The sequence below is a fragment of the Chiloscyllium plagiosum genome, unplaced genomic scaffold (genome assembly GCF_037043375.1).
Source record: "Chiloscyllium plagiosum isolate Xiang-an unplaced genomic scaffold, Cpla_swu_hap1 HiC_scaffold_28, whole genome shotgun sequence".
NCBI lineage: Eukaryota > Metazoa > Chordata > Chondrichthyes > Orectolobiformes > Hemiscylliidae > Chiloscyllium > Chiloscyllium plagiosum.
In genome coordinates, this window is record NW_028270166.1 from 40,437,471 (window position 1) to 40,462,311 (window position 24,841).

The 24,841-nt window shown below is 44.2% G+C and overlaps 1 protein-coding gene across 17 annotated transcripts in view; it reads left to right on the plus strand.

Annotated features, from left to right (window-relative positions):
- Positions 1 to 24,841, plus strand: part of LOC122565203 (receptor-type tyrosine-protein phosphatase S-like) — a 479,330-nt gene that overhangs the window by 98,027 nt on the left and 356,462 nt on the right. The window contains exon 1 of one of the 17 annotated variants that reach the window (XM_087976128.1): positions 796 to 948. The exons of the other annotated variants lie outside the window; for them this stretch is intronic. The gene's annotated coding sequence lies outside the window, so the exon portion shown is untranslated. Of the gene's footprint in view, positions 1 to 795; positions 949 to 24,841 lie in introns of those variants that run through there. 17 annotated transcript variants of the gene reach the window in all.

Genomic DNA, 24,841 nt, shown 5'->3' on the forward strand with positions numbered 1-24,841 from the left:
CTTGTCTTCCTGCTTTAAGACACCCCTTCAAACACAATTCTTTCACCAAACTTTCTGCTTATTTGAGCTAATATCCAACTTGAAGTCATTATTTTACTTGACAAAGTTCCTGCTGAAACTCCTCGGAATGTTGCACGATGTTAAGGGGCTACATAAATTTAAGTTGTTGTTACAAGGTGGTGGGTTGCTGATTTGAAGAAGGTGGTGAATACCTCCTCATGCACACCAGGTTTGGCTTGTCATTCTCTGCAGCCATGGTAGTGGGAGAGAGGAATTCCCCCCCCCCCCCCTTTTTAATTCTGCATGTTTAAGATGAATTCCCCACCATTCCGTCAGCAAACAATTTCTTACCTCTACCATTCACTCAGGTATCACACACTGATCTGTTCAGACGCCAATTCACCCAGACCCCACAATATACTGTCTCCAATCCACCCCACCCCATCACAAAATGATAGTAGGAATGTTCCTGAAATGTTTTACCAAGTTTTAAAAGACAGTGTCCCCTTTGAGACGGGAGAGAGCCCAGTGGGCAGCCTGAAACCGAAGGATCAAATATCAGCCGCGCACAAAACCCCATCTGTTTCCACTCCGCATTTGTCATTCAGAACAGACTCATGTGAGCCGGCAGCCCTGTGTCAGCGCCTGAAGGGCTGAGGGGAGGAGAAGGGAAGGGGAGGAGCACAGGCACATCATCTCCCCCAACAAAACACACCTTCCACAAAGCCCTCCACACAATCGAGGCAGCGGCTCTGGGGGGAGCTGATGTGGGAGCAGCCCCTTCCCAATGTAAAGGAGAGGATGCACCACTTCGAGCAGCTCCGTGATCTACTGAACCGATGGAGCCAGAGTGAGGGGGCTCCAGAGGAACCGGTGACTCTGATGGTGATGAGGAGGAGGAGGAGGATGATACCTCGGTGCCTGAATAAAAGAAAGTAAAGCTCGGAGGTAGGATCTGTCTCTCGCTGGCTCTCTGACAGGAGTAGATGCTGAATGTGGGGCTTCTCCCCCCCCCCCCGTCCAGGTTAAACCTGTCTTTTGCCTGTGACCTGGGCTAATCAAGAATCATTCTTGCTCACAGTCCAGACAAGCCTGCTCCCTCTGCCAGAGATAAAGGGATATTACGTCCAGTTGATTCGTTGGTGTCTTGTTAAGCAAATTGCCCGCTGCCGGCAAAATTAGATGTCCTTTGAAAATAGATCCTCCTGTAGTGTTCCTGTGTAGTCGGCTTTGTCCTTGCAGGACTCTGTTATAGTGTGTCCTGTGACAGTAAGGCTGGGTTGCTGCACTCACTTCGTTCTGCAACACTGTTGGATTAATGGCTTACTCGCTCCCTAATCTCCATCTGTCAAACAGGGTCGCTCACTTTTCTCCCTGGAAACAATATTCCCCCGCACGCATCTCCCTGGAAATAATATCCCCCCCAACACATCACCCTGGATACAATATCCCCCCCCCCCCCCCACCCAACACATGACACTAGATACAAAATCCCCCCCAACACATCACCCTGGATACAATATCCCCTCCAACACATCACCCTGGATACAATATCCCCTCCAACACATCACCCTGGATACAATATCCCTCCCCCCCTCATCATCCTGGAACTTTTCTGATTTTCAGACTTTTTTGGGGGTCACTCACTCTGGCTATCGTTGCTGTGTGCCAGCTGTGGTTGAGTTGGTTGCTCTGTCACCTCTGAATCCCAAGTTTACTGGTTTAGGTCCTACCCCCTGGAGGTGAGCTGACCCTGCGATGCAATGCTGTATAAGTGATAGGACTACTGTAAGGAGTCAGCCACATTGTCCCCAGGTAACACTGAGACAGACTTTAGATGGACACACAGGTATCACACACCGATACTGTACTCCTGAAGGTGCCATCTTTCAGATAAGAGGTGAGACCAAAGCCTCCATTTGCCTTGATTGGCTCTAAAATATCCCAGGGAGAAAGTGAGGTCTGCAGATGCTGGAGATCAAAGTTGAAACTTTATTGCTGGAACAGCACAGCAGGTCAGGCAGCATCCAGGGAACAGGAGATTCGACGTTTCGGGCACAGGCCCTTCTTCAGGAATAAAATATCCCACGGCACCATCTCCAGGTGCTAATCCCAGTGTCCTCACTGATACTTTATCTCCAGTGACACAATACAATTTAAAATAAAAAAACCTGTCCCGTCATTGTCCTGCTTCTACTTGTGGGATCTTGCTGTGTGAAAATTTGCCAAAGCATTTCTGATATATACCCTGCGGTGGCAACATTTCAAATGTACTTCGTTAGTTGTGACGCACTTGGGAATGTCATGAGGATACAGGGGTTTTCAAAAGGAGCACTGTCTTTTAAAACTTGGTAAAATATTTCAGGAACATTCCTCCTATCTTTTTTTGATGGGATGAGAAGAACTGGAGACAGTATTTGTGGGGTCAGGATGAGTTGGCATTTGAACAGCTCGGTGTGTGATACCTGTGTGTCCATCTAAAGCCTGTCTCAGTGTTACCTGGGGACAATGTGGCTGACTCCTTACAGTAGTCCTATCACTTGTACAACAATGCCCCCGGTCTTATGGTTGAGGCAGTTGTGTAAATACAGTTTAAATGTGGAATCAGTACCCAGCCTGGTGTTAGAGTATAGTTGAGAGTGTGTTGCTGGAAAAACACAACAGGTCAGGCAGCATCCGAGGAGCAGGAAAATCGACGTTTCAGGCCGGAGACCATTATCAGGATTCCTGATGAAAGGCTCCACCCCGAAACATCAATTCTCCTGCTCCTCGGATGCTGCCTGACCTGCTGTGCTTTTCCAGCAACACACTGTCAACTCTGATCTTCAGCATCTGCAGACCTCATTTAGAGTACAGCTGAGTGAGACTGCTGTTGGAAAAGAACACATGCTTTGGTATCAACTTAGACCTTCATGTCAGTTCTAACCTTTCTGGTATCAGGAGTTTCATGATGCTAAATTGTTGGGAATTGTATTGTGAATCTGTGTCCACTGGATTAGTGTTCACTCAAGCCTGATCGTGGCTCATTTAGTTTCGTATCAGCACATTGCTAAATAAAGTCCCAATCATGACGCTCTAGTCCAGTGCAGCATTGGGAGCACATTGCACCGGGGATTGCAATGCTGTTCCACGTCCAATGGTTCAGTTCTGGGCTTCACACATCTTACACAAACCCTTCATCCCAGTTACTGGAAAACTAGGAATAATTTCAAAATACAGTGGATGCTGGTGATCTGAAATGAACATAGAAAGCACAAGAGAAACTCAGTAGGTTTGGCAGCATCTGTATAGAGAGAAAAATGGAGGCAATGTTTCAAGCCCAATATTACTCTTGTTCAGAACTGGATTCTTTCTTGAGTCTTGGCGATGGACTTAGACCAGCCACCCAGTGCCACATGGGCTAATGTTGCAGAATATTAAAGCTCGATCGGTGTGCCCCCCCCCCCCCCTCCCCTCCTCCCAATATGTCTGAGGCTGGGACACATCGTGCATCTGCTTATACTCTGTCTAGTTCATTTGGCTGCATTTCAAGTTTGTTGACAAATATTGAAAGGGCATTTGTAGAACTGTCAGTCCATCTGACATGAACGTAAATGATTCCAATGATACATCTCAATCTGATGTAGCAGGCAGTCAGCTCAAGTATATTGTGACAGCAGGTAGGAATAGATCAGGGTGACTAATGACTGCTGGGTTTATTTCCTGATGAGAAGTTTCCTGATCCCATACTCGATTGCGTCTTTTCACGCCTTAAAGATCCCAAAGCACTACTGGAAGAGAAGACAATTCTCAGCAACTCCAGCTAATTTATTTCCTGAACTATTCACCTCACCAATGTGATAGCCCAGAAAAGATACCACATTTGCCTGAAAAACAGGAATTGCACCTTTAAAGTAAGTGACCAATTTGAAATGTTTGATGACAATTCAGAAATGGTGGAGGAGTGTTTCTGGAAAAGCTTTACACATTATGTTATCTGAGCAGGTTCTTGGAGCCTTGGACAGACCAGGAGTGAGCACTTCGTTTTAGCTGTTGTTCTCTACTCTCTGAGTCAGCTACTGCAGGGCTTTGATGATGGGGAGTTGAACTGATTGCCACTGTGAGTCTTTTCTTGGTATGTACTGCTGGGTCAAAGGCTCTTCCTTTTGCTCTTTTTTTTTAGTGTAGGCTGGAATCCCTCAGAGGGGCTCACTGACTCCACATCAATGCAACCACCATGTGTAAGTATCCAGAGCGGGTTGTGGGAGCCTCACTTGAGAAGTGGATACCACACCAATGCAACTCGATAAACATTTATTCGCTATTTATACTGAGTACAGATGCACAGCAAAGCAGGACTTCACGAGAAGCTTCGTCACTTGGGCATTAGTTGAAGGTGGTCTGGCATCATCTGACATCACTGATGATGTGGTGTAGCAATTAGCAGATGGTTATAAATCCCGTATACGAAATATCACACCCAAACTATCCACATTTGATCAAATTAATCTTCAAAGACAGTTGGCTCACAACTGGACCTAGGCATCCTATCACAGGAAAGAGATAGACCTTGGAAAGACAACTTGAAGATTCAAGAATGGAAGATTATAAGTTGTGCTGTAACAGTGTTTTGCAAAAGAGAAGATCAAAGGGGAATCAAAGATGATTTTAAAATGGCAGATTTTGAGATGTTAGCTCATGAAATAGTGAAGACTAAAAGTGTAAGACTGATCTGGACAGAGGAACAAAGAGAGCTTTACCACAACTAGTTTTGCGACACAACTGTAAGATCATTTCAAATGCAATTGTATAGTTATTTGAAAAGGAAGGCTATGAAAGGATTTGTGAAAAGGCTAGGCCCGAGGTTGGAGATGGAGAGCTCCCTTGAGTATCTACCAGCAAAACGGATGTAATGAGTCAAGTGGCTTCTTCCTATCTTGTAACTTGAAACATGTAGGACATATGTGAGAATCAGGACCAGGGAATGGCCATGCCACTGGACTATGCCAACTGCTGCCTGGTTAAAATGGTTGTGGATGGGACAAAGTGGAAAAAGCTTGAAACTAGTGCCTGCCATCCCGTGGACACATTCAGTAACTGCAGTACATATCAGAGGGGGCAATTTTGATCTGACCATATTGACAACTCTTCCAGGTTAGACGGTTGTCAATACTTCGCAGATGATTTTTAAAGAGGAGTCCAGCTACTGAGGATTCCTTGTCAAAATACTCAAAATGCTGATAGTGCATGTTGTGGGGAATGATCAACTTGAGCACTGGTTCAATCTTTAGTTGGACATTACAAATAAATATGTCTGCTCTGACGTTGATCAGTTCCAGTGGTTAGTGAGCCTGTCAATGAATGAAATATAATTGGATATTGGTCTGCTGTCAGTTACGTTACTGTTTCCTGATTGCCTCATCTTGTTACCTCGGTCTTTCAGCATTCGCTGCTTGACCATTAACCTTGAGGATCCAATGAGTGCACACGTTCTGATGTGAGCTGCATAACATCCACATGAACTATCCATGGCTCTGGCCTGTTTCTTTAAGGATGGAATCTCTCTTCCTGATGATACAGTCCTGGATCAATATGGCGGACTCCTGTCCTAAACTAGGCCCAGTGAGGAAATGATGGGTTACTGTCTAAAACTCATTGCGTTTTGGGATTTGGATTTTGAGGAATGGGGTGGTGGAATTGGAAGTGCTTTTATCCCAGTCAAACATAGATGTTGTTATGTGGCGCTCCAAGAAAGATCAGTGACCTCTTTGTGAACCCAGGGCCTTGATTGGGAAGGGGATGGATCATGTCTTTCTCCACACCTTTACTGGCTGTGTTATAGAGGCTTAAAGATGTACAGCATGGAAACTGACCCTTCGGTTCAACTTGTCCGTGCTGACCAGATATCCCAACCCAATCTAGTCCCACCTGCCAGCACCCGGCCCATATCCCTCCAAACCCTTCCTATTCATATACCCATCCAGATGGCAATTGTACTAGCCTCCACCACATCCTCTGCCAGCTTATTCCAGCACCCTCTGCACGAAAAAGTTGCTCCTACAAGTCCCTTTTATATCTTTCCCCCTCACCCTAAACCTATACCCTCTAGATCTGGACTCCCACACCCCAGAGGAAAGACCTTGTTTAGTTACTCTATTCATGTCCCTCATGATTTTATAAACCTCTATAAGGTCATCCCTCAGCCTCTGATGCTCCAGGGAAAACAGCCCCTGCCTATTCAACCTCTCCCTGTAGCTCAACTCCTCCAACCCCGGCAACATCCTTGTAAATTTTTTCTGAACCCTTTTAAGCTTCACAACATCTTTCCGATAGGAAGGACACCAGAATTGCACGTAATAGTTACCTAACCAGTGTCCTGTACAGCCGCAACATGACCCTCAAACTCCTGTACTCAATACTCTGACCAACAAACGAAAGCATACCAAATGCCTTCTTCACTATCCTATCTACCTGTGACTCCACTTTCAAGGAGCTGTGAACCTGCACTCCAAGGTCTCTTTGTTCAGCAACACTCCCTAGGACCTTACCATTAAGTGTATAAGTCCTGTAAAGATATGCTTTCCCAAAATGCAACACCTCGTGTTTATCTAAATTAAACTCCATCTTGAGTTCTTCATTTCTAAAAGTTGTTCTTAACAGTTTGTTAACATGTGTTCTTGCGTCTTCAATAAGCTAACTTGGCAGAATACTGAATGAGACTTAGTTCCAATGTTCAGTTGAATTCCACTCAATTATGAATCCACATTTTCAGGCACTCCAAAGGCTGCTCTATGATCTTTGAAGCCAAATACCTTATTTTCTGAGTTTTGAATTTACTTTACACTGTGAGGCCACCACACTGTGGCTGAGCTGTATCCGTGGTGGTGTTCCAAATGCCATTTGAGGCCCAGGTGGTAGCAGTCTCACCTCTAACTCCAAAAACCCAGTCCACTTCAGAGAGTTCAATACAAAATGTAGCCTGAGGCTCTGATGCAGTGCCAAAGAAGTGCTGCACTGTCAAAGGTGCCATCTTTTGCTTGGGAATATTAAACAGAGGCCCAATCTGTCTTCTCGAGCAGATACACAAGTTCCCAACACAATCTTTTAAAAGGTGGAGCAGTTTCCCATGATGTCCTCCACCACATTTATCTGTCAACTCATGTCTTAAAATCAGACAATCTGGTCATCATCACTGTACTCTGTATAACAGGTATATGGGAACACCACCACCTTCAAGTTCCCCTCCAAGCCACTCACCATCCTGACTTGGAAATATATCGCTATTCCTGTCACTGGGTCAAAATCCTGGTATTCCCTCCCTAATGGCATTGTGGGTCAACCCAAAGCAGGTGGACAGCAGCGGTTCAAGAAGGCAGCTCACCACCACCATCTCAAGGGCAACTAGGGGCAGGCATTAAAAGCTGGCTCAGCCAATGACGCCCTCATTCTACAAACGAATGAATACATAGAAAGAAACTTATTGGGAGATCTTACTCTGCACAAATTAGCAGTTGTGTTTCTTACATTACAACAGTGACTAGATTAAAAAGGAAAGTCAATCCTCAGCTACAAGCCTCTGAGACATCCTTCGGTTGTGAAAGGTGTGAGAAACCTATCAAACTTTTCATTCAACACGTCACCTGTCAATATTCCTGGATTAAAGAGGGAAAAATTGCAAACGTTCCTGATCCCAATGAGGGAGCAAATTATTCACACCCTCTGACCTGCCCCTCTCCTGTCAAGTTACAACCCCATTTAGATCAACGTGTGAGTCTGTTGCTGAAATTCGACCAAAGGAGATGTTATTCTTCAAGGACCATATTCACATTTCAGGATCTGGATTTTTGAGAGTGGAGGGTGTGGGTTTGAAAGGGCTTTATCTTAAAAGATTGCACACATTTTTTATCACATGCTTGAATAAATGTGTATGATCTCTCCAGAACTTGAGGGCCTGGGTTTTAGGCGAGATGGGAAAGATTTTGAGTCATAGACTGCCTTCAGCGTGGAAGCAGACCATTTGATCCCTCGAATCCACACTGATGCTCCAAAGAGCATCCCACACAAACCCATCCCCTCTCTTATCTCTGAAACCCTGCATTCCCCATGGCTAATCCAATCCACCGTCCTCTCTGAACTATCACCTTCATCCCCACCCCCACTCACCTATTGTACTCTATGCTACTTTCTCCCCACCCCCACTCCCCTCTCATTTATCTCTCCACTCTGCAGGCACCCTGCCTTTATTCCTGAGGAAGGACTTTTGCCCGAAACATTGATTTTCCTGCTCCTTGGATGCTGCCTGATCTGCTGCGCTTTTCCAGCACCACTCTAATCTAGACCCTACCCACCTAGCCTGTACATCCCTGAACACTATGGGCACATTAGCATGGCCAATCCACCTAACCAGCACATCTTTGGACTGTGGGAGGAAACCAGAGCACTCGGAAGAAACCCACGCAGACACGGGGAGAATGTGCAAACTCCACTCGGGCAGTCACCCGAGGGTGGAGTCGAACCCTAGTCCTTGGCACCGTGAGGCAGCAGTGCTAACCACTGAGAAGATACCTTCAGGACAGCTTTTTAGTACAGAGAATGGCACGTGTGTGGAATGAGTTGCCAGTGTTGTGGTGGAGCTGGTACAGTTACGACATTTAAAAGGCATCTGGATGGTACATGAATATGAATAGTTTAGAGGGATATGGTTGTAAAGCTGGCAAATGGGATTAGATTAGTTTCGGATATCTGCTTGGCATGGATGAGCTGGATCGAAACGTCTGTTTCCGCAATGTATATCTCTATGACTCTTCATGAACCCAGAAATGTTTGTGCAGTGATGGCAGAGGGACTAGCTTCTGCCAGGGACTAGCTCCTGCCAAACTCCACACTGTGTTGAGGGGAAAGTGCATGACCATTGAGTGAAAGGAAGATTGGGTTTGCCTGCTGTGTTCTCCATGTTGAATGTCCCACTGGCAGATTCTAAGTGCAGCCATCTCCTCTTGAAAGCCGCTGACCCCTTTAGGGGTGGCAATTAGCAACAGCCTTCCTTCGAATGGGCCTGTCAGCTGGATGTACTGGAGGGGTTTCTGGATGGGTTAATGATAAATTGATGAATGGGGGAGGTAAAAGAGCCTCCTGGCTGGTGAGAAGAAGCTAAGCACGACCCATTAATCACATTCCGACTGGGGAAATAAGCAGCGGCTTTTGCAAATTCCCCTCTGGTGTTGCACATGTTCTGAAAATATTCCTCATTTCATAACAAGTAACGTGTGGGGACGTGGTGTCCCTTTCTATTGAACGGTGTGCGCTGGAGGAGATTCACTTGCTACAATGTAGATGAGGCTAGACTGCCTTGGGCTCCATTTCCAATCTGTGTTGAGTTGTCTGTGATGCCTGGCCTCGGGATACCTTTAACTGGGGACAGTGTGGGGGAAGGGAATGGAAAGAATTAGTTGGTGGAAATGTGTGTCTGCGAAAGAGTATAATTTTGATAACCCTTTCTTAACTTGCTTCTCTTGATTGACAAAGAAGTCTAAGCGAATAGAGGTTAAACAGGAAGGTCGAGTTGAGGTCACCATCAGATCAGAGATGGCTCTACAATCCTGGTACAGCAAAGGACTGAATGGCCTACTCTGTAGCCCTTAATCCGTAGGTTCTTCATTCCCTGGTGCCATCAAACCTTCCTGTGTCAGGAGTTTTGTGACTAAACTCAAGAGTAAAGCTCTCTCTACCGTGAATGGGAATATTGTACCTGACCCCAACACCTGGAATTTTGACATTGATGACCCCGCCCTGAATCAGGCAGCCTGTTGGTGTCCTACTGAATTATTGATTCAGTTAGAACCATTCTCAGATTGGTTTCTTGTTGTCATTACTTAGATTGAACCTTGCACCTTCACAAACTTAGCTCAATCCCAAATGCTTCACAATCAGTGAGTTACTTCTGAAGTGGAGAACAGTTGATTTGCTGTAAATAGTGCACAGCAAGTTCCCATAAACACAAAATGGGGTGACTGACCAGTCGATCTACTTCTGGTGCTCTTCCTAGTTGGTGAAGTGTCCTGTTTACCTTATCGGTGGATGGATCTGTAGTTTAATGTTTCACGTGTAAGCGATAACCTCGTGTAATGCTGCACTCCCACCGCAGTCTGACTGGAGTGTTAATTTGAATGCTTCGTCTTCTGACTTGGAAAAGGGGGATGCTACCCACGAAGCCAAGCTGAGACTTTACATGCAGAATTATAAATATGTGTTTGAGGAACTAGTTGGATAACTCTTTCAAAGAAGCTAACACAAGCACAACACACTGAGTCTGTTCTTTATTTCAGAGTCATCGGGTCATACAGCACAGAGACAGACCATTCGGTCCAACCCGTCCATGCTGAACATAATCCCAAACTAAACTACTGCCACCTGCCTATTCTTGGCCCACAGCGCTCCAATCTGTATAAAAATTTGCCCCTCTTGTCTTTTCTAAATCTTTTTCCTCTCACCTTAAAAATATACCACCTAGTCTTGAAATCCCCCATCCTAGGGAAAAGACACCTACTATTACTCCTATCGATACCCCTCATCATTTTATAAACTTCTATCAGGTCGCCTCTCAACCTCCTATGCTGCAGTGAAAAATGTCGCAGCCTACCCAGCCTTCCTTTTATAATTGAAACCTTCCCTACCTGGCAACATCCTGGTCAATCTCTTCTCACCCTCTCCAGCTTTATAGTGTCCTTCCTATAACTGGGCAACCAGAACTGGACACAGTATTCCAGAAGCCTCCCCAATATCATGTAAAGCACTGCTGTCAAGGCTGGCATTTGTTGCCCATTCCCAGTCGCCCTTGAATTGATTTGGCTCTCCAAGCCATTTCAGAGGGCAGTTAATAATCAACCCCATGCCTGTGGGTCTGGAGACAACTGAATCCAGCTAAGCTACATGAGGACAGCCTGTTTCCCTGAAGAATGGGGTTTCACTACCATCCACAACAGTTATATGGTCACAGTTCGACTAGCTTCTAATTCCAGATTTGATTAAGTCCATTGTTTTCTGTGGGACAGCAGCCTATGCTCTCAGAAAGTTACCCTATGGCTCTAGATTATTAGTCCAGTGACATTATTGTGACACCGCCGCTACCCTTGTGCTGTAAATTGATTGTTTTGTAGTTCTAAGTCTTGGAAATCCAGAAAGGTACCAAAGTGGGGGATATGAGAGAGAGAATTGGAAAAGGCAGGCTATTGGGCAACAGCATTCACCATTTCCAATTCTCACTCATGTTCACCATCCAAAGATTGATAGAACATCATCACTTGCTGACACATGGTTCCCATCCTTTTGACTGTTCTCTGGATCCAGTCACTGAAAACCAAACGGCTGGAAAAATTTCAAGGCGTCTTGTCGTCGTGCTCGCCAGTCACTCTGGTGGTCTGGTCAACAGGCTGAACTCATTCATTCAACCAGCATGGTCAGATTGTCTAGATGTTCCCAGACACGCTGAGCCTGGAATCGTTATCCCGTCTGGTTCCTAAACAATCAACAAGTGCCAGATGAAAATATAAGCTCGGGAAATGGTGTATGATGCACATTTTCGTACCGCTGTCCTGGGATCCAATTTAGAAGGCAGAGGGGGTTAAATGTGAGAAAACTGAAGCAATATAATGTCTACTTGTCACCGACACACAAGGAATGACCTCTGCACTATTGAATATGATAGCTTTAGGCCATGATAATTAATTGGTGCAAGAGAGAGAGAGAATGATTGTGGAAGGCACTGCATGGTCTCTTCAAGGTTGTGGCACTGCCTTCCTGCTCCAAACTAGCTTTTCCACAGTCACCTTTCGGTCTTCAACCTGGATTGGTACTTTCCCCAGCCCTGTTCGGCAAAACTGGGAGATGCTGGAAGCTCCTGAAGTGGGATTGCTGGGGAGGACATCAGTTTGATAATGAACCACACAAACAGCTCCAAGCCTGTGCTGCAATTTATTCTCCGGTTTAAGCAGCGGAATTGCCAAGTGAGGATTTCCTGTCAGGGAGCGAAAGTTGTGCACTCTTACCTTCCATAAAAAAAGAGATTTGATAGGTGTTATTAAAATTATGATGGGGCAGGTTAGATAGAAACTGGCTTTCTAGCAGAGCATGAGAACAAGATTAAGCCATTTATCCCTCCAGCAAATTTGACTATTTAGTAAAATTACAGTTGACCTGTAATATACCCAACTAAACCCTGTATCCCCTTTAGTTCTCAAAAAATGTTATCAATCTCAGATTTGAGATAAACGATTAACATTAGTTACATAGAGAGATTTAAGACAGGGTGAAGGAGACACATTATATACCGTGACTTGAGTCTGGATTGCATTGCCAGAATTAGCAACTAAAGCAAAGACTGTTAACATTGAGGAATAGGTTAGGGAGGTGGTAAGGGATTTGGCAACCTGATTTAAGGCTATTGTTCACATCAAGGGTAAACAGCAGCACACACTGGTTGTGTTGACTGGCCATGCCTGCTATTTTTTTCATTCAATGTTAGAACAAAATTTGACCCAAACGAGGAACAGGATTTAAAGCAGCTTCCAAATGGCTGGAGATTGGTCACCTAAATGATCGGGTGAGCCCCTGAAGCTCCAGCAATGATAACATGTGCTCATTAAACTGTCACAACCTCGAGCAAATGCTGCAGGGGTTTGTCGTTGCCTCCTGCGTGATGGCCGGCCGGGAAACTCTCCTCCTGACAAAAGGCACATTGGAAGAATTTGGCTGCCTCATGAGCTCACCTTTTACATCCATTTAAGTTCTGGAGTGGGACTTGAGCCCATGGTTCTCTGACCCATAGGTTGGGGCACTACCATTAGGCCACAGCATCTCCTGCGATGTGCCTTATACAGGCATCAAAGAAAACCCTCAATCTGCACCATGAAAGAAGAGTTGTATCAGACTCAATTAACTTGTTTCCCTCTCCATAGATATTACCAGACCTGCTGGGGTTCCCCAGCATTCTCTGTTTTAGTTTCATATTTCCAGCTTCTGCAGTGCTTAGTTTTTTATAAAGTGGTGTAATCTGTTGGTACAGTGCTGTAACAAGGGGCAGCGCACTAGCCAGTGTGTGACCCACACTGATGTGATGGACGAATGACCAGATAGCAGCTCTGGGCAATGTCTGTTCTTGGGGAAGTAGTTCTGTGGAATTTTCTGAATGTATTACACTGCTTTGTTGCCAGATCATAAGGAATAAGCGAAATGGTTTTGTTAGGCTGAACCATATTGCACTGCAGTGTTCATCAGGAAAGCTGCTACTACCAAAATAATGAAAGTGGAGAAGGGATAGATCAATAATCCACCTTCTACCTTTCCAGCTCAGCACACCTCACTCAAGAAAGGACGAACTGGCACTGGAGACAGTGCAGAGGAGGTTCACTAGAGTCATAGAGATGTACAGCTTGGAAACAGACCCTTCGGTCCAACTCATGCATGCCAACCAGATATCCCAACCTAATCTAGTCCCATTTGCCAGCTTGGCCCACATCTCTCTAAACCCTTCCTATTCACATACCCATCCCGATGCCTTTTAACTGCTGTTCTTGTATCAGCCTCCACCAGTTCCTCCGGCAGCTCATTCCATACATGCCCCACCCTCTGCGTTACCCAGAATCCTTTTCCGAGGTAGATTGCAGAATCAAGAGAGCTGCCTTTTGAGGAGAGATTGAGTAGGCTGGGGCTATACTCATTGGAATTTAGGAAAATGAAAGGAGGATCTTAAAGATGCATGAAAAATTATGAAGGGAATAAATAAGATGAAGCAGAGAGTTGAAACTAAAAACAAAGGAGCACGGCCTTTATATCAGGGGGAGCAGATTCAAGACTGAGTTGAGGAGGAACTTCTTCACTCAAAGGGTTGTGAATCTTGTGGAATTCCAAGCCTTTGAGACTATCTTGTTGAATGTTTTTAAGGCAGAGATAGATATTTGAACAGTAAAGGAATTAAGGGTTATTGTGAGCGGGTGGGTAAGTGGATCTGAGGCCACAAAAAAGATCAACCGTTATCAGATTGAATTAGCGGAGCAGGCTCAATGGGCCACATGGCCTACTCCTGCTCCCAGTTCTTAAGTTCTCAACCTACTGTTTGTACAGGAGACAATAATAGCCCAAATGACCCTTAAATATTCACAACTAGATATCTAGAGATTCTTCATCATTGATCAGTGATATTGCATGTTGTGAAATTCCCTTGTGCCTCTTCCAGACGGCCACATCCTGATGTCATGAGTAAAGCCAGCTGCTCATGGGAGAGATCAGGTTTAAGGTGATGTACAGGAAGCTCTCATTGGCATTTCCTGATTGGGAATTAAGGCATGAAATACTTGGCGCAGGTTGCAGGTCAGGGCTTAGAAGCAGCTTGAGTTTTAATTATTTTCAGTCAAACCCGTGCTTCAGAAATGAGGGGCAGATCAAGAGAGATGGAGAGAGAAAACGCATTATCTTCTCAAATGTACAAATGTGGAGAGAGAGAGAAAACACAGTGTGGACAAGATTGAAAGGGAATAGGTGCTCTTTGGGGATTAGTTGGAGCTTCTAGAAAGTCACCTCAGGGCCTACCAGTTTTGAAATCTTCCTAACACCAGCGAATTTAGGTAACTTCTTAAGGAGGAGTAGAATAAAGTAGTCAGTATTGGTGAATCACCAGCCCCCTCTGGGCCCATGATTGTATTAGTTTAGTCACAGATATGAAAACTAACTGCAAGGACAGGACAAATAAAGTGTCAATTGAGATGAACTTGAAATTTTCCCTTTGGCTGAAGTTCAGCTGTGACTTGGTATAATTCTCAGTTCTGTTCTGTACTCATCAATCACTCTCTCTAACACTAACGCAGTGACAGCAGTATGTACCATTTACAAGGTGCAATGCAGCAACTCACTTAGGCTCCTTTAACAGCACATTCCAAACCCTCTACCATCTAAAAGGTCAAGGGCAGCAGATGCATGCGAACCCCGTCACCTGCAAGTTCCTCTCTGAGCCCCATAACATCCTGACTTTGAACCATGTCACTGGGGCTGGGTCAAAATCCTGGCAGTTCCTTCCTCCGGGCACAGTAGGTGTCCATATATGCCATGGATTGCAGCGGTGTGGGATGGTGGCTCCGACCACTCTCTCGATGACAATCGAGAATGAGCAATGCCTACAGCCCATGAACAAATGTAAAATGAAAATTCACAATCCAAAAGACAATGGTTGGTAAAAAGTTAAAGTTTATTGTAAAGATTTAATAGCCAAGCATTTTGAAATACAAAATGTGATCAAGCAGAGTCCATACTAGTTACAACATTTAAAAGATATTTGGATAAGTTCATGAATAGGGAAGATTTGGAGGGATACGGGCCAAACACAGGCAGATGGGACTAGTTTAGTTCAGGAACATGGGCGGCATGGACTGGTTGGACTGAAGGGTCTGTTTCCATACTGTATAATTCTATGAATCTATTTGACTTCATGAAGGGGAGTTCATGCCTTACAAATGTACTAGAATTCTTTGAGGAGATAACAAGCAGAATAGATAAAGGCAAACCAATAGATGTAATTTATTTGGATTTCTGAGAGGCATTCTTTGAGTTTAAGGCTACTTAAAAAGCCATGATGTTGAGGTTGGTATATTAGCAGAATAGAGGATTGGTTAATTGAAGACAGACTTGAGATAAAGGGGATTTATAGGATGACAGCATGTAACTATTGGAGTGTAACAGGGAGCAGTGCTGGGGATGCAATTATTTATAATATATGATTATAATATGAACATTAGGTATATGAATATAATATAACATGGACAATAGAAGTGAATGTACAATAGCCAAGTTTGCAGATGACGCAAAAATAGGTGGGAAAGAAATGATGAGGCTGACAGAGTGTACAGATCGATATAGTCAGGTTAAGTGGGTGGACAAAAACTTAGCTAAATGGAATATAATGTGGGAAAATGTGAGGTTAGCACTTTGACAGGAAGAGTAGATGAGTTCAGTATTATTTAAACAGGGACAACAGAAAGCTGCTGCACAGAGCGATTTGGGAGTCCTTGTTCATAAATCTGAAGTTCAGCAGGTAACAGGGAAGGCAAATGGAATGTTGGCCTCCGAAGTGAATGGAGTATAGGAGTAGGCCAATCTTGCTAAAATTATACAAGGTGTTCCAGGTGTTTGACCACACCTGGAATGCTGTGAACAGTTTTGGTCTCCTAATCTAAGGAAAGATTTACTGGCATTGGAGACAGTCCAAAGAGGTTCAGTAAGTTGATCCAGGCATGGAAGGACTTTCTTATGAGGAGAGATTATGTAGGTTGGATCAGTACTCAGTGTAGTTTAGAAGAATAAAAGACAACTTTATTGAACCATACAAGATACTTGAGGGTTTGAGATGTAGAGAGGTTGTTTCCTCTTCTGGGAGAGTCTAGAAGCCTAGGGCATAGTCTGAATGAGGGGTTAGCAATTTAAGACAGCGATGGGAAATAATCTCTTCACTCAGATGGTAGGGATGGCACTGGATGTTAATAGACAGGTTCTTTAAGAATATTCAAGGCTGGAATGAAAGCAAAATATGGCAATTGCTGAAAATCTGATTAAAAACAGAAGCAGATTTTTAATCAGTAAGGGAATTGAGGCTTACGAGGAAAAGACAGGAGAGAGGAGTTAAGGATTATCAGTTTGGCCACGATCCCATTGAATGGCAGAGCTGACTTGATGGGCTGAATGGCCTACTTCATGTCTTTTCCCTTATGGTCTTGGTGGGAAATTGCAGAAATCTTACCTCATTGGGAATCCATATTTTCTTGGCCCCCAAGAGTTGGTGAACTGGATCTTGATGTCCTTCCCAAACTCTGACTCTATTTGACAAACACCTGACCCAATAATGGCTTTCATTTGGAGCAGAGGAATAACGAAAGCCAAATGAAATGAGCAACAATGTTTGTTTCCCTCCTATTGTGTGGAAAAGGCTCCATAGAGATAATGGCAGTTGGGTTTGGGTTAAACATAGAAATCGCCTCATTCCATTCAAATCCAATCAGTACCAGTGAATTATATTTTCTATTTAATCCATCCACCTGTCTGTTCTCTCCCTTGATGTGTCTATCTGTATCTATTTAATCCATCCATCTGTCTATCTCTCCCTCTTTGTCTGTCTTTGTATATCTATATAACTCATCTGCCTATTCAGCAGTATTCTCTATGTATTAGTTGTAAGTATCTTATTTATTTATATGTCTATCTGTGTACCTGTCTAGTTCGTTATCTGTCTATTTCTCTCTTTACGTCTGTAAATTTCCTGCTCTGTCAATGTATCTGTCTTGTGTATTCTATCTGTCATTTTTGTCAATCTGGCTGTCTTTCTATTTATCTGTTTTTTATATGAAAGCTTAGAGAGTTTCATCACACTGGGGAGAAGCAAAGCATAATACGTGAGAAGAAAAAGCCATGCTGTTTTAGATCCTGGATTCAGTCAATTCCAATAACCGAACAAACCTCTTTCTCAGAATCAAACAGAACTGACCACAGAACCCATTTAAACCCCTTCCAAACTGGGAGGATGTAAGGTGTGGCTTTAAAGGGACAGGTCATGTTAGGAATGACATTTCAGCTTTCAATATATCGCCGTTCCTTCACTGTTGCTGGGTCAAAATTCTGGAATTCCCTCCCTAATGGCATTGTGGGTCAACCCACAGCAGGTGGACAGCAGCGATTCAAGAAGACAGCTCACCTTCTCAAGAGGCAACTGGGGACGGGCAATAAATGCTGGCCAGCCAGTGACTCACTGATCCCACAAATGAATGAATAAATGAAAAATTGAGAGCATTGCCATGGGAGCTCAGTCAGTGTATGTATGAGATGTTAGAACTAGCCCATCTCTGATTGTCACGTTTCAAGTATCACTGTCAGTCACATTTCTGTCTTAGAAAATGGTAGAGAAAGTATTAGCACTCAGTCACGTTTCACCAGCTTTACCAAAATTGCAAGCTCTGTAAAACGGAATGTGAACCGATGCTGACTCTTCACTTTCAGATAAAAGTATGTAATTGAACTTAGACATTTTGAAGATGCCTACCTTCATGATTTTAATTCCTGGGGCAGATTAACTTTATACAGGAAATGTGATTTCTGAGTTTGGTTTTGCATCAGTTGTAGTTTGAGCAATAAGTTTTAATGAGAAATGTATCGGCCGAAGCCTATCATCTTGTCCAGGAGTCCATATTGATCATGTGAGTGAGATACAAAAAGGATAGCATGTAGGATTGGATCTCTAACTTCATTTCAGTTGCCAATGCCTTAAGTAGATTTGCAATGTTGTCTCTACCTCTGAGCACCTCAGGGAGAAAGTGAGGACTGCAGATGCTGCGCGTCAGAGTCGAAAAGTGTGGTGCTAGAAAAGCACAGCAGGTCAGGCAGCAACTCTTATGGGCAGCACGGTGGATCAGTGGTTAGCACTGCTGCCTCACAGCACCAGGGACCCGGGTTCGATTCCAGCTTTGGGCGACTGTGTTTGTGGAGTTTGCACATTCTCCCAGTGTCTGCGTGGGTTTTCTCTGAGTGCTCTGGTTTCCTCCCACAATCCAAAGATGTGCAGGTCAGGCCATGCTAGATTGTCCATCATGCGTTAGTCAGGGGTAAATGTAGGGGAATGAGTCTGGGTGGGTTACTCTTTAGAGGGTTGGTGTGGACTTGTTGGGCCAAAGGGCCTGTTTCCATACTGTCGGGAATCTAATCTTATCTCCTCACACATCCCTCCCATTATAAGTCTCGCTCGTCAGATCCAAATTCATACCCAAAGATAACTCTGCAATTTCATCCTCTTGCATTTCCCTTCCCGAGTCATACAACACTGAAACAGTCCCTTCGGTCCAACCAGTCCGTGCTGACCATAATCACAAACAGTAGTAGTCCTATCTGGCTGCTCTTGGCCCATGTCCCTCCAAGCATTTGTTACTCATGTACTTATCCAAGTGTCTTTTAAATGATGTAACTGTACCTGCATCCACCACTCCCTCTGGCAGTTCATTCCACGTATGAGCCACTCTCTGTAAATCAAAAACAAAATTGCCCCCATGTCTTTTTTAATTCTCTTTCCACTCACCTGAACATTTTGCCCTCTAGTCTTAAAATCTCCCCCTCTCCCAGGGAAAAGACACCAGTCATTCACTTTATCTACACCCCACATGATTTTATAAACCTCTATAAAGTTGCCTCTCAACCTCCTATGCTCCGGTAAAAAAAAAGTCCAGCCTCTCCTCATAACCCAAACCCTTCATTCCCGGCATCATCTTGGTAAATCTCTTCTGAACCCTCGCCAGCTTAAAAATATCCTTCCTATAAGAGGGTGACCAGAACTGGACACAATATTCCAGAAGGGGGCTCAGCCATGTCCTGTACACCCTCAAAATGACATCCCAACTCCTATACTGTCCTAATGAGATGATTTCGGAATTGTTGCCCTCCCTTTCTAGTATCTCCATGATTTGCCCTGGCCATATTGAGCTTTTATAAACCAATGTACATGTGTGTTCCATTTCTCTGAAGCCTTTGTTTAATTGTTTGACTCCAGTAATACAAGGAAATAGTGTGGGACTGCTGAGTGAGGGGTGGTTCCATTTTCCAATTTGTGAACTCCAGTCAATGCACAGAGAGAAGAATAGAAGTTGCCCCTCAGAGGGACAATAAATAGAATAATCCAGGCCCTCATCTGCACACCTCCTTGTTGTACCACATACAGCATTGATACATCCTACAGAGATAGGGGGAGGTTGCTTGATGTGAAAGACAGTGGTTATTAAATGAGGAAAGATGACAAGAGGAGAAAATTCATCTCAATTCATCTCTGCTCCTGTATTCCTTTGAATAACTGAGGTAATCTTTGTCCTGATAATACAGAGGATAAAAGTCGCCAAGGTGAAATCTCCATTTAACTATTTTTCAATTGTGACTGTCTTTGGGGGTGTTAACATTGCCCTGAATCAATGATTGGCGAAAATTTAGGCCACTTCCTGCTTGGTGAAGACATCATAGATCAATACAGACTGAATCACCTAAGGAGTGTAGATAGAAATCAGATAAAAATTATGTTAACACCCCTGAACCTATAGCGGTCCTATCTTATCATGGCTTGTTGCAGTCTTTTGAATAATCTAATTATCAGGCAAGGCACTTCTTTACTTTTCCTCACCAGGTTTCTGCTGCTTTGCTTGTTCCTCTCCCATGTCAGTTTGTAGCCCAGTTGGGAACGAAATAAAGCATCCTCTATCCTCTTGAGCTACATCCAAGGCTTACCTTAACTTTGACTTTTCTGTATGAAAAGTAACAGAGCCTCTCAATAACATTTGATGGAACCTTTGTTCACTTGTTGGTAACAGTTTGGACATTTTTGGAGGAGAGGGAGGTCTAACATGGTCACAAAGTTTGGAAGAGAGTTCTGCAATTGCAAGGACTCAGTAATGTTTCAAGTTTAGGAAACTGAAGATGAGGATATTGAGCAGATGGTGAGAAAAGTAAAATTGTTTTACTGCAAAAAACGTTATTGAGTTAATGCTCACTAATGAGGGCCAACAAATCTCTCACTAAAAGGGGCATTGCTGGGGAGTGTGAAGGTATAAATTAGCAAGGTATTGGGACATTCCTGTTTAGGTAGGACAGTTTCAATCCTGAGCCTCCACAAACATGAAGATTAAATTTGCCAACCTGTCTCTCTCATGTGGGCTGTGGAAGCAGGCAATTTAGCCCAGAGAGTCCACACCGACCCTCTAAAGAGCATCCCACCCAGACACAACCCCTAACCCTATCCTTGTAACACCCGCATTTCCTGTGGTTAATCCACCTAGCCTGCACATCCCTGTCAATTTAGTGTGGTCAATCCACCTAACCTGCACACCTTTGGGAGGAATGCAGAGAATCCAGAGGACACCCACACAGAGAGGATCTGCAAACTCCACACAGACAGTCAGCCAAGGCTGGAATTGAGCCCTGGTCCCTGCTGCTCCAAGGCAGCAGTGCTAGCCACCATGCTACCCATAATGGTATTGATGTAATCTTCACTACCTCACTACCCCATCTCATCAGTTCTCACACATCCCCCTCCCCCCACCATCATGTTTACAGCCTGTCAGGTTGTGGGTTTGGCAAGTGCTTCCTGTAGCTTTCTCTGGCTGGGGAGTGGAAGAATGCCACAGATGCTGTTACACTGGTGAGCTAACCTCCTGTGGATTAAATGGAGCACTGAGTGCTGGACCAGTCCCACATCCAGTGAGTTCCTTTGCATTCTCACGCCATGCAAAACCGAATGCAATGCTGGTCTTTCCTCGCACAGTACAAAGATGCCTGAGATAAGCTGCTGTGATTTCCTGTGCTAAGGTTCTGCTGTATGTGGGAATATTGGTGGGTTTGCAAGTTCATTGGGAATTTCATTTAGTCTAAGGTGGGTGTGCAGAGACCAGAGGGTGCTGAATGGTCTTTGACATCCTCTGGGCTTTCACTGATAAACATTCAGCCACGCTCTGAATAGCAATCTCAAACCCCCTCCCCTCCCCCACTCCCCCAACCCTCGCCCCCTCAACAAAAATTCGTTGAACCTCTATTCTTAATGACTGGAATAAAATACTTTGGTCCTGGCAGTATTTGTCCATTCCTGGGCCAATGTGACATATTTGAAAATTTGCCCAGTGCAAAACGCACCAAACAAAATCTTAAGATTTGTAATGGTTTGCTTGCGGTCTGTTTGCTACAGTCCCTTTTGTCTTCAACTGCCTTTCCATGAGATCATTCTTCGCGTGTGGACTGCTTCCTTTCAAACAGCTCTCCATTCCTCGCTTATACCCAAGGGCTCACCTCTTAACACCTCTCCTACTAACTCCAGTGAACATTGAGAACAGCCGTGCCTATTATCAGGATCCGAATATGCACTAGAGTGCAAAATCCCATTAACCAAGTGGCAGGTGCAGTCAGGAGGCAGTGTTCCCCTGTGGGGAGAATTAATGATCTGTTCTCTCCCTCTTTATCGCATATGAAAACCCAGGTTCAATAGCAGACAGGCAGAATCTTCAACTGCAGACACTGATCTAACTGAGTGAGCTTGTTTAATGATAAACAATCTCTGTGCTTTAGGTTCGAGCACTTTCTCTTCTCTCCTTCGTTCTCATGACACATCTCTCCTTCGTACATTTAGACTGCTCACTTTCCCAACCCAGAATAAGATTAACAATTCCACCTCCCCCACTACCCAGTCCTCCAGAATCTTTAAAAGTTATCAGATTTAACAACTTCTTTTACTTTTGGTTTAATTTTCCTGCATGAATTGCAAAAGCTAGGCCAGTAGATTAAATATTTCTCCCATCCCTTGAATTTTTAACTTTATTCCTTTTATTTTAGTTTACATGAAGAAGGACTTTAATGTGATCTATTATCTTATTTCTTTATTTTTCTTCTTATTCTATGAAGCTTTATAGTACTTAACCTTCTGCTTCTCTCTTTTGTACCTTTGCACCAAAGATGGCACAGTATATGGCAACATAATGCACTCTTCACTGTACCCCTGTACTTGAGTACACGTGACAATAAAATCTAAATCTAATCTGAGATCTAATCATACCTACTCTTCATTTGGGCGACTCTTTGTTGGCCTGTCAGGCTCCCTCCTAAGCGAGCATTTATGGTCAGGAATCACTAAACAGTTAAACCACAGGGGAGTGTGAAACTGTCCTCTGGGATATTAACAGGCTGGTGTTTTACCTGTTAGCCTGTTATATATTTCTTTATTTCTGCGGCCTTTAAACGGTTAAACGGTTGAAAGCTTCCACTGAATAGTGGAGGGGGAAACTTCAAGTGGGCAGGTTAAGTGTTCATTCACTGGAATTCAGAACAAGCACCCACCTGAATAATTTGGAGCTTGTGGAGAGCAGGAGGTCACCAAGAAAAGCAGGGGTGTAACTGAGTATGACAGTGACAAGACCCGTGTAAGGGTTCCCTGCACTTGTTTACTCGCCACATCCTTGAATCCCTTCTCTTTCTAGCAAAAGCGTTAAATTCCCTCCGGAATTCATTCACACTGTGCACTTCAATGATTTGCTCGCTTCGCAGCTTTGCGGTTCTTTGTGGGCGACATTCCTTGTTCCAAAGTTTAGAATGATCTCTCCTGGGCTTGGAGTCTCCGATAGGCAGGCTGAGCGACTTTCTTCAGTTGCTCCCACAGGAGTGAAAGTTTTGTGTAATGAGGCTGCGCCCTGGCTTGCGGGTTGCTGAGAGTGCCTCGGGCCTCTGGCAAAAAGAGTTGTCTTGGAATCATAGGACGGGACTTCAGGCGATACCTAATGGCTTGTTATTTTGCGGCGATGAGCAAAGAGGAACACAAGACAGAGGGAAGCAGAAAACCACATTCCGCCTATGCAGTCACTAATCCTCTGATGCAATGCCTCAGGAATTTTTATCAACTTGCATTAAAGGGATTAAAATTAGCAAAATAACCAACCAAAACATTAAAAGGACAAGTAGATCTTTGTGAACATGAGCCTTCATCAATGACAGTGTGTTTGCTAAGTTCGGGTTATTTGTTGCAATATTGCTTTGTGTGTGTTTCTTTTTAGATTTAGATTTGGGTTGAGGTTTTATTATCACGTTTACTCAGGTATGAGATAGAAGAGTACAGTGCAAAGTGAACAATGTGGTCACACACAGCGCCATCTTGGGTACAAAGAATCTAAGGCACAAAATCTTAGTTACTTTTGTAGAAAATAAATGAAGAAGTTAGAAAGTCCTGCACCACAGTCTTTTTAGTATAGAAGTAGAAAAATTAAGAAATAAAGTTTAAAATATTAGACATTACAGTCCTTTCTTAAGTTGTGGACCTGCAGACACTCCCCAAGCAGGCTTGCTCTCCCCCTGCATACTGGGCATGATTTCACCCACACTGGGCTAAGACCTACCTGTTGCTTGCCAGCCACCTTTTGCCATTGGTCATGCCAGGCTTCGCTATCCCTTGCAAGGCTTTTGCCTCGAACGCCACTTTGCTGCTGCATGCACAGCTTCGGCCCCAATCGCTGCTACTACCATCTTTCGCCACCACCAAAAAACATACTTACAGCAAATTTACCTTTCCATCCAATCCCTTCGCCTCCCCCCAGCCCACCCCAACCCAGCTGTGAGCCCTTAAGTCAGAAAGTTGAAGGATCAAACCCCACTCCAGTGACTTGCGTTCATCAAACAGCTTCTCCATTGCAGCACCAAGAGAGGGTTATCTCTGTCTGAGGTGCTGTTTCTCAGAGGAGAATTACCATGTGACACTATCTGCCTTCTCAGATCCTATGGCACTACTTTTGAGAAGAGTAAGTATGCACTAGCTACAGTAAGACTCTAAGACTTAGGAGCAGAAATTACGCCATTCAGCCCATTGAGTCTGCTCCACCATTCAAATATGGCTGATAGGTTTCTCAACTCCATCCTCCCACTTTCTCCCTGTAACCCTTGACAATCAAGAACCTAAGTCTTAAATATACTCAATGACCTGGCCTCACAGTTTTCTGTAGCAATGAATTCCATAGATTCACCACTCTCTGGCGGAAGAAATTTCTCCTTACCTCTTTTCTAACGTGAGGTTTACACTCTTATGAATGAACAGGAACAGGCTTCCTGCTCCTCGGATGCTGCCTGAACTGCTGTGCTTTTCCAGCACCACTCTAATCCAGAATCTGGTTTCCAGCATCTGCAGTCATTGTTTCTACCTTTATTGAACACAACTCTATTGTTGAAGATGGAAAGAGAAGGCATCTTATCCCAAGTCTCTCAGACTTGGGCTCCAGTTCTGTAGTGTTCTAAAGGGACTTGAAACGTTTACTCTGTTTCTCTCTCCACAGGTGCT